Consider the following 20,663-nt stretch of genomic DNA (forward strand, 5'->3'; position numbering starts at 1 on the left):
GACATATCGAAACGTTCATTTTCTGTTTATGTACAAACTACCTCCTGCCATTTTTAAACAGATTTAATCCCTATTTCGTCATTTTAGTTATAAACTTTAATCTTTTGGACGAAAGTTTTATCCGGCAATAAATTATTTTTGGACAAATTTTTGAGAAATTTTCCATTTATTGCAACCAAATAATCACTGTTTGGTATGAACAGTTATCCCGGAACAACAATTTGACGTATGAACAAGCTGCTTGCTAGAATTTACAATTTAGTCCAACAATATTTGACGCGGGTTCTAGTTATAAATTATAACAACCAATACCAATCCTGGAAATTATTCAAGGAAAAATCAGTTTAGCAACGACTGCGATATTTACAAAAATGGTGAAAATCAGAGAAAATCAAGGTCCTATTTTGAATTTAAAAGAGGCTGAAAAACTCTCAAATTGAGTTTTGAAGTGACAAGTTTCGTCTAATTTTTACCTTTCTTCCCGATTTCTGACCATTATTTATGCGTTTGCCCGATGGTGGATTAAAGCACTTAACCCATTTATAACCATTTATAAGCCTTTATAACCATTTATCTCAATCAGAGGATTATTGTGTGAGAGTTATCACGTGAAATCAGTGTGGCTTATTCTTCGATTCTCTTTATATGGAGAGAATTTCTATTTTGATTTTTTTTCAACTTTTCGATTTGTGAGGAAAATTGACTTGTGTTTTCCTCTTAAAAAAATGAACTTTTCTAAAGCAAGTTAATTGAATTTTTTTTTTGAAAAGCTCAAAATGTATTGAAAAGCTCAAAACTGATTGAGAACATAGATGTTTATTGGTAATTTCAAAAAAAGTCCTCGGATATCTGATAATACGAAATTTGTTCTTCAATCGTGTTTGGAAGCAAAAAATTAGGACACACAAGAAGTAAGTTGTAACAAAAATAGTTATTTCGGCCAAGCTGTATGTCAATTTATTTTTACAAAATAAGTTGACTTTAAAAAACATTTGAAAGACTTTTTAGTGGAAATTTGAGTCTGATTACATTTTTATCACGCTCCTTACTTCTGGTAAATTATACTCTTGCTTTAGAAGAAGCTAACTTTTTGATTAATTCTTTGATCAAATTTCATTTCATTCATACTGTTCCTAATTTCAAGTTTACATTATTGGACTAGTTTTTGTTCAGAGTGCTATGTAAATGTTCAGTCATGTAGCATGATTGAAATATCCAAAGAAGTAATTATCCCCGGAAAATTTTCCTTAGCCTTCAGAAATTCAACTCAAGGGTACTTTAAATGTCAGTAGTTAATCAATGAGATTGCAAAGAAAGCAATTTTCAGACTGATTTTCGAAGCAGAAATAATTTCCTGGACAGACATAAACTGACTTTTGCATAATGAATTAATGAATAATTATGAATTCAAACAAGCTGGTTAGAATTTAAAAATACAGGAAGCAAAACATTTGCAAATTTTATCTTATATATACCCATATTATTCAATTTGAATATTATAAGATGATGTTAGTTCGATTCTCAAGGACAAAATTCCCTTTTTTTAAAACATTTTATCAGGCAAACTTGCAGAAGACATATAAAAAATTAGCCGTTTTTTTTTCACGGATCGTTGGTTTTAATTGAAGAATTGTCTAAAGGGATAGGTAAGGGTTATTAGCCATAAACCAAGAAAGTACCCTTAAAAATGCTAATATTTCTTTGCTTAAGAACGTGCATCCATTTTTGGATTTCACTTCTAATTTAATGCCTTTTTAGACAAAGAGCCATCCGTTTATTCCGTGATTTACTGGAGCGAAAAAATTCGAAGAAAGTGTCTCTCAAAATATGCGCGGCCATCAGGGCTTTTAGTTGGATTGTTAAAATGCCAAATTGTTCCAGTTCATTCGTTCTGCGACGAAAATTTTACCCAAGATAATTCGATTTGACAATTCTTCCCTGTTGATAAATTATACCCAAAACTTTTCCTTACCTTGCAAGCAAAATGTATCTCTTTTGTTTATGGCAGTTATTGTTGTTCTTTATTTTTTTCTCTGTGAGTAAACAAGAAAAAAATGTCAAAATACTGAGTTTGGTACCATTTTTGGGTTGCAAGAAAAACAACGAAAGTTCAGACGAAGTGAAATTTCTGCGAAACTACGTGGAGCCGAGATCTTTATGTGAGTTATCATCTTCGGCACTTCAAGGTTTGAACAAAGGAATTGAAGCTGTGAACAGGGAGAATTATCACACCAATCTTGCCGTTACTCATCGAGAGACACAGGTAAAGTTGGGAAAACACTCAATTTTCATCTTTGTATCAAAATTATCTCTGAAATCATTTTGTTGTTCAGTTAGGCAACTATAATAGGTATGATATACTTTAGGGGGCGGATCTAGGATTTTCTTGAAGGGGGTGGATTTTCAAAATTTTTATCTACCTTTTTTCTAACCTGACTTAATTGTTTTCCGAGCACTCCCAGAACACTATAATAACCATGTTTTGATCAAAAATTTAGCGCCGCAAGCATTTTTTTTTTTGAAAAAACAGGTTTCACCAAAAGTTGCGTGCGAATTCAAGATTTTACTCTTTAAAATGCCTGTTTGCAATTTACATTTTGGACAACATATCCTTCAATATCCAGTAAAAATTTTACATAGATCAAGAACAATTGGTCAGAGCTACCCTCTATAGAACTTGCAATATTTGGAAAGCTTTTTTACTCCGCTTATTCTAAAAATGTCACTAGGATACTTAGAGTGTAAATGAGGCGCACCGGCATTTTCAGACCCGGATTACGTGGCGAGTCAATAAAATCAAACACTGATAATTTCATAGAGGGTAGCTCTGATTATTTGCTTTTGGTCTATGTAAGAATTTTACTGAATATCGAATTATGTGTTAACCGAAATGGACATTGGAAGATGGCATTTTGGAGAGTAAAATCCTGAAATTGCACGTAGCTTTGTTTACTGGTGTACAAAGACAAAATTAATTTGTGTGATTCAGAGTTTTAAAAAAAACAGTCACAAAAAATTATTTTTATTGGTTTCACGATTAAAAGATTGCAAAACGCAACTATTCGGCAATTCTAAAGCAATCATGTCGACAGCTCGATAAAAATTTCTACTTTCGAAGATGAATTTCTGGCGGAAAATTATGAAGAGATTTTGAAAATGTAAATCATCACACCTTCCAAAGCATTGTTATATTGTTGAGATAGCGTCCATATTGCTACGGTAGCATCCAATATTTTAATTTTGTTGCTTTTATATCAATGCCACTTTGTTTTTGTTCGGAATTAAGAAGATCGACGTTGTACCCCATTTATCTGGATAAGTTTATCTATGATGGTAGTGATGGTAGTGATAAGATTGCCGGTTCAAATCGCCTGTGCTCTGAAATTTACAAGGTAGCTTATTTAACTCTAAATATCCAACCTCCGTCTTAGGCCTGTCTGGCTGGTTAACTAAAATAAATTATTTGTATGCTTCAATTTCCGACATTATTGAGCCATTCAATGACCAAAAATTTCACATCTTGTTTCCCAACTATTTTTTTTTGCATAAAAAAGAACAAATTATTGGAAAAACGTTTTACTTAATGAGTTTTTTTGAACTATGGCTAAAGTTATTTTTTTTTCATCTAGAAATTTTAGGAGTAAAAATCAGTTTTCGATCACTCCTTTTTGTTCTAATATTGAAAATGGGTAAAAAAGTTTGTCTTCGGGTGTGTTTTTCTTGTTTTATTTTCCAGGTAAAATTAGGTAACACAAAAGTTTAACTGAATTGGTCGAGTGTTATATCATATCAAAGCGTTTCAGTCTCGTTTTGAGCAAAAAGATAGTTAGTAAATTTTATAAAGAAGAAAGAAACGTGAAATTTTCATTTCATACTTAATAAACAGCCCTGAATAATCTGACTGCGTTTTTTTTTCTATAGTATAGGTAGAATTAAAGTAGTCAAAAAAATTCTTAAACTACGTCAAAAATGCTTAGTTAAAAAAATCGAAATTTTTAACTGATAATAAGAAACTATTCATGTAAGTTCTGAAGAATTTTAGGGGTCTATGGTGCATTTTGTTTTCCAAATTTTTATTTTTTTTAGTGTTTGATATTTTTCTGAAAATCATCCCCTGACACGCTGTATCAAGTACAAAGTGATAGATTTTGCTCCTAGTAATCTAGCAATAATGACAGCCTGCCTCTTTGAACCAAGCTGGATTCATTTTTAAGACGGATTAAATCTCCACTTACGTATCAAAAAGCGCGAAATATTTCGCCCGTCAATTGTCCCAAAGTGGCCTTACTAGCAATCTTTAAACCCCTTAATGAAAAATGATCACAGGTGAAATATCTTCTTAAGTTTGAGCTCAAGATAACAATACCTTTCGAATGGTAAAAAATATCGCCACAATTGCGAGGTAAAACGCCGACATTTTTCTTGAGGAAAAATCACCCCGAGCACAAAAATTCCGTCATGGTTTTCAAAAATAGTCGAAACAATTGAGTTACTAAAAACATAATTAGTGATCAGTCTCACTTGGACATGTAATGGCTTAAACTGAGCACTGATTGCTGTGCAAATTACGAAATGCGGGAAAAAACTGCCCTTTAGATGATTTCTTTCATAATGATTTTATTTTGACAAAAAATTAACATAATATTTTAGTTTTTGAATCTAGTTGAAACATTTTTTTAATGCTGAAGCTTTTATGCTAGGCAAAAAAAACACTATTCGCAATTAAATTTTTTTGGTTTAAGCAAACTTAGAGTAAATTTGGTGTTGCTCTTTCAAAAATTGATCAATTATTTTTTGTTCCGATTTTCGTAACGAAAGTAACGGAATATTTGTGCTCGGGGTGGGTTTTTTTTCTTCAGACAAAGTTCAACTTTTTAAATAGCCATTTTTGACGGAGTTTTTTTATATCATTCGAAAACTATTGTTGTCTTGAGCTCAAATTTGAAAAGATATTTCACCTGTGATCATTTTTCGTAAAGTTATGGGGGTTTAAAGATTGCCATTTTGGCTAATTTGGGACAATTAAGGCGCGATATATTTCGCGCTATTAACGCGTAAGCAGAGATTTAATCAACCTTAGAAATCGTTCCAAATTGGTTCAAGGAAGCTTATATGCCATAATTGATTTGTTAATATGAGCGTACTTAATATGGCGTGTGGGTGATGTTTTTACAAAAAACTCAAAATTTTTTTAAAAGTTTTATTTTATTTTATTACATTTAATTTTTTCATATTATTCTACTGCTCAATAGACCTTAAAAGGCATTCGGAACATTCCGGGTTTTGCCCTGGTACGAGCAGTCTTGTTGGTTTTCTCGTCCGAAGCTTTTCTCCTCTCACAACATGCTTGCATTGAATATGTATTTTTTCTTCTTTTGACTATGGAGCAATTGTACTTGAAAAATAACTTGTATTTTCAGCAGACTTTCCTCCTGTCCATATAGATATCCTTATCTTGTCTAAATGTCAGTCTCAACTGGTATATCGTCTGTATCACTTTATCTCCGGGTAATATTTGGTTATTGAACTTTAAAATCCCCTTTACTGTCGGCTCGGTTTTCACCACTTTTCCCCATTTTTCCGATTTTTCCTTTTTCTGGCCTCTTATCTCCGGAATCCCTGAAGTTGTCAGCTAGCTTTCATCAGTGGACATCACAGCTTTAAATGCATGAAGGAATTCTAAACTTGAAAGCAATAAACGCTTAAATGCAGATGCCTTTCTTTTTCTGCATATACCTATAACGTATAACTATCAGTTACATCAAAAAAGGTCAGCTAATTTGAAAAAATAGAGGTCTTTAAGCTGAACTAATTTTTCTTCAGACTATGAAAGGTTTGAACTTTATAACGCAACTGCAAAAAAATTTAATGCAATAATTGAATTTTGAGCGTTGATTGTTTCTTTTGAACAATTATCTATAAAAATACTACCAATTTTTCCATTATACTTAAAACAACGATAGCCGGAGGCTGTACAATAGGCACAAAGTGTTCCGATTACAATTAAAACATCAAAAAACATGTATTTTCATTTTCTTGTTTTTTTTCTGAGCAGTCGTTTTTTAAATAAGGTGACTAATTTAAGATTTAAAAAAAAACTGGCAAAAAGAGGATGAAGAACATATCTTAAAAAATGTTGAATTTTGGCGCTCAAATAATGTTCAATATAAAGTGGGCGATGCCAGCCGCTCATCAACTTTTGTATAATTTAGTCTAGAAAATGAAAAAAAAGGAACAAGTTTTTCTCGCTTTTGATAGAACTTTTGTAAATTGTGAAAACCACGATCGATAGAGCATAATTTTTTTTACCGCAATTGACGTCTAAGTAATTGAGAATTTTTTCAAGTCACCAAAAATTTTCATTAAAAAATAGGATTTTATTGATTTTAGCTTAAAATTGAGATAAATAAAGAGAAGATCAAATGTGACTGAATTTGGTTATGATCAGAAATTTTACGAGATAAAAAAACATTAAGTTGATTAGTTTTGTACTTTGCATTTTTCATGGTTTTACTGTTTTGGTTATGTCAATTAGAGTTACAATTCGTGTTTATCTGCACCCATTTTGATTTAATATTCTAGTCACGTTTTTATATTGAAAAACGACAAAAAATCCAATTTTGAGCCAATATGACAATAAGAATGGTTGTTCATTTATAAACATTTTTTATGACTGAAGTTTTGCGAGGGATAAAATTTTGAGACAAAATGAAAGTTTTCTATATGTTAATTTTTCTCATTAACCTAAAAAAATACCAAAAAGTCAAAAATTCGAAAGTCGGACGAAATCTTACACAAATGCAATCCCACACTGACAAAATTGGATGAGGATCATTTTTAGCATCGAAAAAAGCTAAGATCAAATAAAAAGGAATCGGATCGATTCCAAATTTACTGTTTGATCTCAAATAAAAACCAGAAAAGTTCAATATGAAATCATTTTAAAATCGATTTAAATCCATATTTTTTATATCTATTCAGATTTATTTTTGAGAAAGTTTTCATTGAATTAAATCGATTAAAATTGACTTTAAATCATATTCATTCATTCATGGTTTTCGCATTCATTATAATCAAATTAAAACCATAAATTTGAGTTTATCCTTTTTACTCATTTTTGCTGATATCTTTTCCAAAAAATAATTTACAATTTACTATAACTTTAAATTTGTGCAGCGCAGTTAACACTTTCAAATTCTGCTTATCAATTTTTTACTATTTTTTTAACCAAAATCCACAAACCGATTTGATTTTTAAGACACTTTTTTCGATCAGAATTTTTCAGAATTAATCGATTTAAATCGACTAAAACTTATTTCACTTTCTAAAGTGTACAGAATTAATGAATTTCGATTGATTTAAATAATAAAAAAATATATTTCGATTAATTTAACATTGATTTTAAAATTAATTCAATCAATGAAAACCCAATTTTGTCAGAGCAAGAGTGAATGAAAACATTCATTGGAAACATTTTATAAAGCTTAGCAACTTTTATCTTTTTTTTTGGCTAAAGTCTTCATTTGTCTTCCCTTGAGTGGTGTGTTGAATCATTCCCAAAGTTACAAATCGGATCAGAATTGCAAAATTGCAGATTATGATTGATGACATTGAAGTCTTTTTCCGCTTATCATGTTCCTTAAAGTACAGTTTTTAGCGCCCATTCTATTCATGAATGGTTTTTTCATCACGCTACTGAAAATACCCATGTGTCAAAATAAGTCTTCAGTCAAATAACAGTATTTATAGTCTCCAAATCGGTGATCTTTTTATCACCTGGGTAATTTTGCTTTGGGAAATTCAAGGCAGTTTTTATTACGTTTCTCTTCAAAGCGCTTTTTGGTTCATTTTTTTGGTTGATGATTGTCATTTTTTTCATCCAGACTAAAAAGAAGCGCCGGAAGTCAAGCTTTCAGATTTAAGTAATAAAGAAATCAAAGCCAATTACCACTTTTTGTTCAAGCTTTTTTCATCTCAGTGATATCATTTCATGTTTGAAACTGAAAACGACGATACAAAAAGAAAATTTGAATAAGAAAAAGAAGTATAATTTGCGACTTCTAAAATTTAAAAAAATAAAAACTAGATAGATTTGGGCATTTCAACCTAAGATACATTAACCCATCAGGGAAATGAGTCTTTTATCAATCGGAAATGCTGGATTGCATTTTGGATCGATATTGTCTAAAATTGCGGTCCCGGTATTTTGTTATAACGTTATACTGCGGTAAAAAATAACCCAATGAACTGGCATGTTTTCAGGGGTAATTAGCCAACAATTGTACATTGATAACCAAAATAAAGAACATTGCCTCGTCCCATTAATTTTTTTAACCGGGCTTTCTTGCTAACTCTTTCCTTCCGGGTTGACCTCTGAACATAGATAAAACGGGCTGTTGCTAAATAAGGGTGGAACTAATTATAAGGTTCGATTATAATGTTTGATTTAATCTGGAGTTAGTCCTTCAGTGGGTTACGATCCAAAAAGTGAACAGGATATAATTATACCAAATATACAGATTTTCGAAAGTTTTGGTGAGATTTCTATCTAATTTAACCTTGAAAACAAAACTAGGTTTCATTTTAACGATCTTCAAACAAAAGAGTTGGCGACCGTAAAATATAAAAAGATAGCAAAGCCAAGTTCGGTTAAAGGGCAATAGCCACAAAAATTTTTTAATCTACAAATTTTGCATATCAGCCAAAAAACGATTCGTGACATTAATTGTTCCGACCATTCGAAAAATGCGTAGGAACTTCGTATTCTCGGGAGTGCTTTAGTTTTTTTGTTTTCCATTTACAAATCATGTATTTATCAGAATGGGTCGAGTGATATATCATAATAACCCATTTCCAGTCGTGATTTGAGCAACAAAAAAAAATTCTAAAATTTTTTCACTGTTCAACTGTGTCAACAGTGTAAACAATTTGACTTTACATCGGCCATAAAAAGTTCGTACAGAAAACAATATGATATGCTTTTAGTCTTTTAACCCATAAATATCAGTTCACTTTGAAACAGTAAAATTTGCACTCTTATTATTCCCAAGCTGAAAAAGTTTGTCAAAAAGTGCTTGTTAAAAAGTTGAAATTTGTCTGGAGAAAAAAGAAACCAGTCGGATGAGTTTACAAAATTTTTCGAATCAGGAGTTTTCCGAATGTTCTGTCTGTCTTTTATACCAATTGCCTCAGTTCATTTTTGAGTGGTTTGATGCGCCGCTTACGCTTAGTAGCACGAAGTATATTGCGTGTCATTAAACCTACATTGGCAAATTTCGAACCCCCATAACTTAAGAAAAATGACACTGGTAAACAAAAGGTCAGCTAAAGCTGGAAACAGCTATTTGATAATTTTTGAATTTTGTACTGATGCAGAAGGACAAGAGTAACTTCAAAAATTGGGCTTTACCCAAAATCTTATTCGGTTTTCTTATAACTAGGAGTGAATTTCTTTGAGTTTCAAAAAAGTGTCAACAAATCATAAATTTGACTTTTCCGAGAGTCATAACTTTTTGTGTGAGAAAACTAGGGCGTAACCGCTTATTCAGTGTATAATAAAATAACTCGATAGCATACATTTTCATAATACCTGCTTTTATCATACAGGAACTATTATAAAGTTTGAGTTTAAAACATCAATCGCTTTCAGATGATGTACACAAACAATTTTTTTTAATGAGAAAAAAATTAGTTCAAATTCCAGAAGGTTTATACTCCGTCAACTAAAAAGCGCAATTTTACCCAACCGATTGAATCTAGTGTAGTTTTGACGCCAATTTGTTTGTGGTTCGAATACCCAAAACTAGATAGATGTGGAGACAAAATATGTTTGTCATAGCCTAATTAATCTGCATGCCAATTTTTGTAACAATTGGACAATTAGAACGGAGAAATTAATATTAAAAATTCGCAGGTGGGGAAAAAGGAAAAAAAGCTTTAAATTTTTGCTCAGCAAACGTCTGACTCTTAACATACATATTGGCATGTGCGAATTCTGTGCAAAAAATACCCAAATAAAATGGTTTGAAGTTACCGTGGAAAAAATCAGAGCGAAAAAAACGGTATAACAATGGTATGGATTTAACCATCAGATCTCAAACGCCCCTGGTCTCTTTCAGTTTTTTACTGGGACGTTAACTTCTGTTGTAGTAAAATAGATATCTTAATTTGTGCACAACAGGGGTGTGTCACGAATAGTCCTGATTTTATGGTTATAAAATTTGCACAATCTCATCTGAGACCAATTAGCAAAACGTTAGAAGAGAAAAAATTGCCTTTTTTCTCGTATGAATGAGAATTTAATGGGGCATTTTAGACAATTTACCCGTTGGCATCCAGTACTGAATCTCTGCTCAAATGAAGAATATTTGAACACAGAAAGAGATGAGCAAATGCAAACTTTACGAACGAAGTCGCTCCCCTACCTAATAAATTTTTCAAGAAAAACCTAAATTTCTGAGAAGTCGAATTTTTGGCTAGAAATAAAACAACGAAATTTCTGGGAAAAAAAACGTTTTATACGCTTCGAATCATTAATTTTAGATTTTTTTACTTGTCTCGTTGTTTTGAACACCTTAAAAATACCAAAATAGTACAGAAACAAATCTTGCAAAAAATGTGTTTCTAAAAAGAATTGAGTCAATTTTAAGGCGTGAATTGCTTACCTTTATATTTTCGTGTTTTGACTAAAATCAAAACAACGCAGAACTTTCTCAAAAGATGAGACCAATAGATGAAATAGAGTAAACTTCATAATGAGAATTGTTAGGTACATTAAACTTTTTTCAGTAGTTTCACGAAAAAAAATCATGAGTGGCTATGAAATCATAAGTGGCTATCCAACTTTTAAGTCCAGTGGTTAAAAATGTAGCCAGTGTTTTGGGCAGATTTAAGTTTATATTATTATCCAAAAAACATATATTATTTTGACGTTACCGTAAACATTCATTGTGAAGTTTCATTCTTGTTTTTGAAAATGATGTGTCTGGACTACGTTATGGGCAAAAAATTTAAAATTTAGCATGAGAAAAAAACTTTTTTTGAGGGGGCTGTTTGTTTGAGCACAGAACTGATTTAGCGACAAAAAAAAATTAGGAAATAACTCTTTATTCTCAATTCATATAACAGGCAAAACATTGAACTTCCTACCAGGAAATCAAAAAATTCAGCGAAATGCTGTTTTCCTAGCAGGAGCCATCCAGGAAGCCTACCAGGAAACATAAGATACATTTTTGAAAACCTTGGGAAAATGCATTCAAAGTTTACAACAATCATAATTGCTGATCGACTGAAAAATTGAAGCGTCGACTTGATCGAATTGATTTACTAAGAATTGAAAAACCTTGAAAGCCAATAACTCGAAAAAATGAATGCTGGTATCGATGTTGAAATAAAGAAATTTTTATACCTCTCGTTGGAGGAAGATCGTGTCTGTTTCTGCTCCGTATCCGAATGCAATCTCCACATCTTTCGTGCATGTTGCGGCTGTTGTTCCACAGGGTTGGTTTTCGGCCTAAAAACATCAATTTACAATAGAGATCTTGTTTTTGCTTGTTTGGTAGTCAAGACAAACTTAATAACAAAGCAAGTCAACAAGACTGCTCGTATCAGGGCGAAGCCCTGAATGTTCCGACTGCCTTTTAAGGTATTATGGAGCAGTAATGACATTAAAAATTAAATGTATTAAAATAAAATGAAAAAAAAAAGTTTTCTAAAAATTGAAACTTTTTATGAAAATCATCCCCCCACACGCCATATTAAAAAAAAGATAGATTTCGCTCCTTTTAACATTTCAATTATGGCAAATAAGCTTCTTTCAACGAATTTGGAACGATTTTAAGACGGATTAACTCTCCGCTTACGCGTTAATAGCGCGAAATATATCGCGCGTTAATTGTCCCAAATTGGCCAAAATGGCAATCTTTAAACCCCCATAACTTTATGAAAAATGATCACAGGTGAAATATCTTTTCAAGTTTGAGCTCAGGGCAACAATATTTTTTAAATTATATAAAAAAAATTCCGTCAAAAATGGCTAGTTAAAAAGTCGAAATTTGTCTGAAGAAAAACACCCACCCCGAGCACAAATATTCCGTTACTTTCGTATCAAAAGTCGGAACATTAAAAAACTCTTGTGCTATTTACTGTTTTTATTTATAGGGGTGGTAATTTTTAAATAGATACCAAAGGAAGGGCGATTGTTAAGTAGATCCTCATTGTTCAAAACAAATCAATGTGGTTTTACTACTTCAACCTAAATAGCAAACCTCCTCCTGCAGTGTGTCTGTCAGATTCTTGCGACTCAATCTACGCGCTTATTAATTTGCAAAAATCGGTGGTAATATTTTTTTGCACTTTTTCAAAAAAAACTTCCTTTTGCATTAACATTATTTATAGTTTTAGTAAATAATTGTTCGGATCTTAAATTATGAAAATAAAAAATTAGATCGAACTTGAAAGTATAGTGACGTCAGGGCACTAGCAAGTTGCAGCAAAACTAAAGAAACTGGAAAAATAATTTTTTTTCCAAAATTTTTTTTCAATCAATATCCCAAAGGTTTCGTCTACCAATATTTCAAAATTGATTGAGGTTTTTTTTGGGTTTTTTATGGTAGCAGGGCAATCTACTCTATTCTAATCTAGACTATACCATTCTACCCTATATACCAATTTAACCTATACCATTTTAAATTATGCCATTCTACTCTATATACCAGCCTACCCTATGGAATTCTACACTAAGCCGAATGTAAGACATGTTTAAGACATGATATTTATAGCATGTTGTAGAAAATTCTCTGGTCTGCATCACTTCGGAATGCGATTTTTTAATACCTTCCTAATCAGATAAAATTTATTTATCGATCACTCTGTGCTGATCTACTGATTGCCATGTGCTGCTAAATGCTTAAAACTTACAATTTTTATAATTTTCGAAAGTTTTTCTAGAAACGCTAAAACTTTTATGTCTTTAAATGCTTATGAACAGCTTGAAAAGCAGTTTGTGTAAAAATATTTTGGCTCAGAAAAAGTTACTATTTTTTTGTTTCGCCACATTTACTATTTTTTTGTTCCGACTTTCATAACGAAAGTAACGGAATATTTGTGCTTGGAGGTGGGTTCTTTTTCTTCAGACAAATTTCGATTTTTAACTAGCCATTTTTGACAGAATTTTCTTACATCAATCGAAAGCTATTGTTGTCCTAAGCTTAAGTTTGAAAGGAACTTTCACCTGTGATCTCATTTTGTAAAGTTATGGTTTTAAGGATTGCCATTTTTGTTTCGCGCTATTTACGCGGAAGCGAGGTTTATTCCTTCTAGAAATCATTCCAAATTGGTCCAAGGAAGATTATATGCCATAATTGATTCGTTAGTAGGAGCAAAATTTATCACTTTGTACTTAATATGGCGTGTGGGGGATGTTTTCACAAATCTCAAATTTTTTAGAAAAAAAAATTTCATTTTATTTTATTACATTTAAATTTTCCATGTTATTACTGCTCCATAGACCTTAAAAGGCATTCGGAACATTCAGGGCTTGGCCCTGATACGAGCAGTCTTTTCTTAATATGTGATCATTAGTAACACAGTATTATTACACGTAATTCAGTGATTTGTTCAATTTTTCAGCCTTGCTTTTGGGACGTTAAAAGGCAGTTTTTATTACACTTAACTTCAAAGGGCCTTTTGGTTTTTGTCTAGTTGATGATTTTTAATGTTTTTTAGCCCGTTGACCGGAAAAAAGAGCCAGAAGTAAAAAATTTCAGACTGTGGAAGAAACTTCAGTAAAATAATTATTATATCTATGATCATTTTTTGAGTTGTTTAATCTTTGCTGATTTTTTTCATCTTTGCAGGCATTTGTGGGTTTTTCTGGGTTAATAGGGGTATGTTAATTTTTGCCTATATCTCCTAATTTAGTCCTTAATTGGGCCAGAAATTGTTATTAGGGACCATCGGGGAAAATAGAATTGATTTTTGCTTAAAAGATCCAAAAAGTAAACTGCTGAGGCATACAAATTTTCTGTGTCACAAAGATACTTGAACGCATGAATTTTTAACTCTGTGTTGAAATTGAAACAGATTTTGTATAAAAATTTGATACGTGAGCGCTAGTCGCTGGCTCTTATATTAAATAGGAAGTGCGAGACAGCCATTAGCTAAAAAAAGCTATTTGATCATCAAATTTACCGCAGTTAAAAAAAACTCGGACGAAACACCTTAAAGTTTTGTTTGGACCACTCTCCTCACAGTTTAGCCGGATTATTCCAGTCTAAAAATATTACTGTAACAGTACTGGGTAAATTTCACAAAAACATTGATTAGTGATGAAATCAAGACAATATTTCAGTACTCTTCCAGTACTGAATTAATACTGTGTTTGAAACTATTAAGTCTGATCATTACCAAGCTGCGACCAATCCATCCGAAGAGACATTTAATGAACTTGATGAACTTATTTTCCGCTATAATAAAAATAGGCTAGCTGAAATTTTTAATAAATTTAGAGCTGATTTTTAGCTGATGCATCCTTGTTTTTTTTTCTCAAAAATCGTTTTTTGTTTGTTTTTCTCACCCCACTAATTACCTTATTTGCAGGTAAACTTAGTTGCACGATACTTCTAACTACCAACGTTGACTCTTTTTTTGCTAAAAAAACTGCTTTTTGCATGATTTTTGTTATTTGTTGTAGCTTAAAGACTTGGTTTTTGACGGTAACGACAAGAATTTAAACTTAAGAATCATTTTAATATTTTGGGAACAAATATATAAAAAGAACAACGCAGCGAAGAAATTTGTCGATAAAGACTTTCAAACTTGTAAGCACCGCTTAATCGCCACACGTCAGGAGGTTGCTTGCAGTTATGCTGCAGGATAAAAACTATTACGGTAACAGAAGTTTTTTTCTAGTTTCACTGATTTTCTTGCAATCAAGTACCCGGGGGATTTTCTGTGCAGGATCTGACATTTTTTTTGCTTACCTTAATTGATTCTCAGATTCTTTAATTTTTATCTGGATAAGAATTTGAAATATCTGAAATAAACCTCAAAAACAAAATTTCAGATGTGAAATTAGATCTGAGAAACCTTTTGTTAATTTATAACTTAAGCATTTCGAGGAAACAATTGGGTTCTTATTACTTGATGTTTATACTATACACAATTATGCTTAGATTAACTAGCAGTAGAAAAGAAATTCTGAATAATTTCACAAACTGTTTTTCTTGTTCAACTGTGATAAAAAGTTTTCAAAAACTTTTAGAAGAACTATAAGTTTTTTGACTTTCATGCGCTCTTTATGCGTTTCCAATGTTTATCTCATGCTTGGGGAAACATATTTTGGCAGTCTCGCATTGGAGAATTTGCTGCGTACATGCTAGTAGCTAGCAGAATCTATCAAATACAAAAGTATCAATAAAGCAAAAGTTGTGTCAAAATCATTGATTTTTCAGATCTGAATTAACCAAGAAAGACTAAATTTCAGATCTGAAAGTAGATCTGAAATAGATTTTTCAGATCTGAAATAATCAAGAAAAACAAAATTTCAAATCTGAAATTAGCTCGTAATGTTCCATTCTTAAAGTATTCAAGAGTTATTTTAACAATTCACAACCCATTCCAGATCTGAAATTTAGATCTGAAAAAAATTATTTCAGATCTGAATTAGACCATTTAGTAGGTACGGGATAGTGTTGTCTAAAACTATATTCACGAATTCACTGATCCACCAAATTAATAATTCTAACTTTTTGTATTTGCGTTGTTTTAGCAATTAATATCTTTGTTCCAAGTTTTTTGCCAAGTAGAAATGTTTACAGACAAAACGTTATTAGTTATTTTGAAGCAAAATAGATTGGCTGGATTGTTTTTTCCTATTTGCACAGCAAAATGCGTCATCTAGTTTTAGAACCGAGTCCATCGTTTCAGAGCGTTTGTGTTGATATTACTTATCAAAGATTCAAATAACGGAAGTAACTAAATTTCTATATGCACTAACCAAAAAAGCGATTGCATGAAAACTACTAGAATCTACAGAGCGAATCATACGCAACAAGTAATTGGCTTGGTGTGATTTTTTTTATCTCCTTTTCCTTTTTTACTGATATAATGCCAATTATTTCTTGCAGTATGCATCTGATACAAAACTAATAGAAAAACTGTAATAAAAAGGGAGCAGACGTCTTCCTCGTATGAATGGAAAAATTTTGGTGGGATAATTAGCAATTTAGCCTATGGTATTTGGTAACAAATATCTGCCGGTATGAATAAAATAAATAACGGTTCACAGAATTTTTCCACTTTTTTGAATAGTTATTAGTGAAAAAGTTAGAATTTACGGAGCGCCTAAATAGAAAGGTCAAAAGGTCAACGCCCATCAACATTCGTTCTCATTGCCTACGGGGAGGCAGCAAAAATTAGCTCATCATAGCCCGAAAAGAAAACACAAAAACAATGCATGAAAACTTGGATGAGAAGCACATCATCGGTCCTCCTTTAAAAGCTAAACAGCTCGCATTTGGTCTTTCTTTCTTATGAATAAACCGTCTTAAGGAGATAAATGTTTCAATCATCAATAAATTAGATGATACTTTAAAATTATTGTACAGGGAGTGCAATATAAATATAAGGGCATCTCGCTTCTAGACAAGGTTATGCAAAACCACAAGGTGAAACAAAACTTTGAGAAAATTTTAGAAAGATATGCAAAACTTTTTAAAAAAATGAAAAAAAGTTACCTAGTTTTTTCAATCTGATTTCAAAAAAATTCAAGATTACCTGATTCTTTGTAATAGTTCTTGGAGATAACTCAATTGCGTGAAAGCAAAGCCCGGTTTCTCATGGTTCTTTTGCGTTCTTTCGAAAGTGTTCAGTACAAAAAGTCATAAAATAGGAATGCGAATCGGAAAGTTGTTTGTTTTTTGAAATTCTCTTCAGCAAATCATAGAAAGTTTGTGATCAATATTAGATTGCAAGCTCCGTCATCAAATCTGGTCAGTAGCATAAAAAAATTCTTAAAATTTTTAACCAGTATTTTACCAGTGATCTAAAAGTTGCCAGTTTGGCACATTTGCGATAATCAACGCGCCATATCATTTTGAATATAAACGCGTGAGCGGCTGATTTAAGAGCCAATAAGTTGTTACAACTTGAATGGAAGCACACCAATTGTTCTAACCAATACGGTATTGTATGCTAAATGTTGGAGCAAATTTTCAAATTTTTCATGTTAAGTGTTACAGCAAATTTTTGAAATTTTTTGAATCTTCAGTTTTTTCTATTGAGAATTCTTCAATGGATAATAAAAGAACGTCGGAATATTCAAGGCTTCACCCTGATACTAGCACTTTTGTTTCAATTAAATCATCCAAAATTGTTTACACGCAGTTTTTTTAAGGGCTATGTTCAAGTTTTGTTTTTAGAAGCTATCTTCTCAAAATGTTTTGAAAAAATGTTTAGACTTTGATGGAAACCATATTCGAATTATTTTTGCAATTGTAAGCCAACTTTGCTGTGGTTTATGTTCGAATTTTTTTGGAACTACAGTGAATTCTTGTTTAGGAGTATGCTCTACCTTTGCTTGCGAAGTTCTTTAGATTTTGAAAGGGAACAACCATTTTAGTATGTATTTCACTTCACTTTTTTAACTGAATGTGGTTTATATTTTGAAAAAGTGTTAACATCTCAATCTTAGACTGTTTGTTTTCTATGATTTTGTATTCAAACAAAAAATTAACCGCAATCAGATCTTAAGATTTTTCTTATTACAATGAAGAAAACTCCGGCAAATTTTTTGAACCATGGTTCAGATAATTTAATTAAAGTCAACTCATATAATTCTAATTTTTTCTCGGAAATCATATAAGGGTCAATTACAATTCTGAAAATTAATTGGCTTTGGATTTTTCTAGGCCAATCATTGTGCCTTTGTGATAATCCCTAAATCTTATCTGAAAACTAGACTAATAATACAGTTGAATTAATAGTAAAGTTTAATAAGTAAGTATGGATCAAAGAATAGAAGATAACTAGATTCTCTCAATAATTAGCACAGAGTGAGTTTCAATTTTTAGCACCATCAAGTTGTTAGAACAATCAACGTGATTGACAGGTCTTTAATTAGTGTTATTCAAATGATCTCTAACATTAATAATAATAATAAGTTTTAACGTCCTCTATCTTAGGTGGTCTACTCACTACCACCACATTTCCCCCTCTAGAAAATTTCAAAAACTCTGAAATTCTCTTACAAGATCACAATAAACAAAGTTCAGTCAATTAGTTTTAAAAATTTTTGGATTAAGTTTTCTTTTCTTGTAGTTCCATTTTACTGGGACGTTAACTTCTGTTGTAGTAAAATAGATATCTTAATTTGTGCACAACAGGGGTGTGTCACAAATAGTCCTGATTTTATGGTTATAAAATTTGCACAATCTCATTTGAGACCAATTAGCAAAACGTTAGAAGAGAAAAAATTGCCTTTTTTCTCGTATGAATGAGAATTTAATGGGGCATTTTAGACAATTTACCCGTTGGCATCCAGTACTGAATCTCTGCTCAAATGAAGAATATTTGAACACAGAAAGAGATGAGCAAATGCAAACTTTACGAACGAAGTCGCTCCCCTACCTAATAAATTTTTCAAGAAAAACCTAAATTTCTGAGAAGTAGAATTTTTGGCTAGAAATAAAACAACGAAATTTCTGGAAAAAAAAAACGTTTTATACGCTTCGAATCATTAATTTTATATTTTTTTACTTGTCTCGTTGTTTTGAACACCTTAAAAATACCAAAATAGTACAGAAACAAATCTTGCAAAAAATGTGTTTCTAAAAAGAATTGAGTCAATTTTAAGGCGTGAATTGCTTACCTTTATATTTTCGTGTTTTGACTAAAATCAAAACAACGCAGAACTTTCTCAAAAGATGAGACCAATAGATGAAATAGAGTAAACTTCATAATGAGAATTTTTAGGTACATTAAACTTTTTTCAGTAGTTTCAAGAAAAAAAAATCATGAGTGGCTATGAAATCATAAGTGGCTATCCAACTTTTAAGTCCAGTGGTTAAAAATGTAGCCAGTGTTTTGGGCAGATTTAAGTTTATATTATTATCCAAAAAACATATATTATTTTGACGTTACCGTAAACATTCATTGTGAAGTTTCATTCTTGTTTTTGAAAATGATGTGTCTGGACTACGTTATGGGCAAAAAATTTAAAATTTAGCATGAAAAAAAAAACTGATTTAGCGACAAAAAAAATTAGGAAATAACTCTTTATTCTCAATTCACATAACAGGCAAACATTGAACTTCCTACCAGGAAATCAAAAAATTCAGCGAAATGCTGTTTTTCTAGCAGGAGCCATCCAGGAAGCCTACCAGGAAACATAAGATACATTTTTGAAAACACTGGGAAAATGCATTCAAAGTTTACAACAATCATAATTGCTGATCGACTGAAAAATTGAAGCGTCGACTTGATCAAATTTATAGCATGTTGTAGAAAATTCTCTGGTCTGCATCACTTCGGAATGCGATTTTTTAATACCTTCCTAATCAGATAAAATTCCAGTAAATATCAGACAAAGATTCAAATAATCAATAATCAGACAATAATCAAATAAGAGACAATAATCAGACAAAGATTCAAATAACGGAAGTAACTAAATTTCTATATGCACTAACCAAAAAAGCGATTGCATGAAAACTACTAGAATCTACAGAGCGAATCATACGCAACAAGTAATTGGCTTGGTGTGATTTTTTTTATCTCCTTCTCCTTTTTTACTGATATAATGCCAATTATTTCTTGCAGTATGCATCTGATACAAAACTAATAGAAAAACTGTAATAAAAAGGGAGCAGACGTCTTCCTCGTATGAATGGAAAAATTTTGGGGGATAATTAGCAATTTAGCCTATGGTATTTGGTAACAAATATCTGCCCGTATGAATAAAATAAATAACGGTTCACAGAATTTTTCCACTTTTTTGAATAGTTATTAGTGGAAAAGTTAGAATTTACGGAGCGCCTAAATAGAAAGGTCAACGCCCATCAACATTCGTCCTCATTGCCTACGGGGAGGCAGCAAAAGTTAGTTCATCATAGCCCGAAAAGAAAACACAAAAACAATGCATGAAAACTTGGATGAGAAGCACATCATCGGTCCTCCTTTAAAAGCTAAACAGCTCGCATTTGGTCTTTCTTTCTTATGAATAAACCGTCTTAAGGAGATAAATGTTTCAATCATCAATAAATTAGATGATACTTTAAAAGTATTGTACAGGGAGTGCAATATAAAAATAAGGGCATCTCGCTTCTAGACAAGGTTATGCAAAATCACAAGGTGAAACAAAACTTTGAGAAAATTTTAGAAAGATATGCAAAACTTTTTAAAAAAATGAAAAAAAAGTTACCTAGTTTTTTCAATCTGATTTCAAAAAAATTCAAGATTACCTGGTTCTTTGTAATAGTTCTTGGAGATAACTCAATTGCGTGAAAACAAAGCCTGGTTTCTCATGGTTCTTTTGCGTTCTTTCGAAAGTGTTCAGTACAAAAAGTCATAAAATAGGAATGCGAATCGGAAAGTTGTTTGTTTTTTGAAATTCTCTTCAGCAAATCATAGAAAGTTTGTGATCAATATTAGATTGCAAGCTCCGTCAT

General features: G+C 31.6%; 1 long non-coding RNA gene across 2 annotated transcripts in view; it reads left to right on the forward strand.

Annotated features, from left to right (window-relative positions):
- Positions 1-217: 217 nt before the first annotated feature.
- The window catches only part of LOC134855488 (uncharacterized), a 29,988-nt gene continuing 9,542 nt past the window's right edge, over positions 218-20,663 (forward strand). Inside the window, exons 1-2 of one of the 2 annotated variants that reach the window (XR_010164495.1) lie at positions 218-1,273; positions 1,711-2,263. This is a non-coding gene — a long non-coding RNA (uncharacterized LOC134855488). The remainder of the gene's footprint in view (positions 1,274-1,710; positions 2,264-20,663) is intronic. The other variant, XR_010164496.1, reaches the window with a different exon arrangement.

This window comes from Symsagittifera roscoffensis, chromosome 10 (assembly GCF_963678635.1).
Source record: "Symsagittifera roscoffensis chromosome 10, txSymRosc1.1, whole genome shotgun sequence".
In the NCBI taxonomy this organism is placed as follows: domain Eukaryota; kingdom Metazoa; phylum Xenacoelomorpha; order Acoela; family Convolutidae; genus Symsagittifera; species Symsagittifera roscoffensis.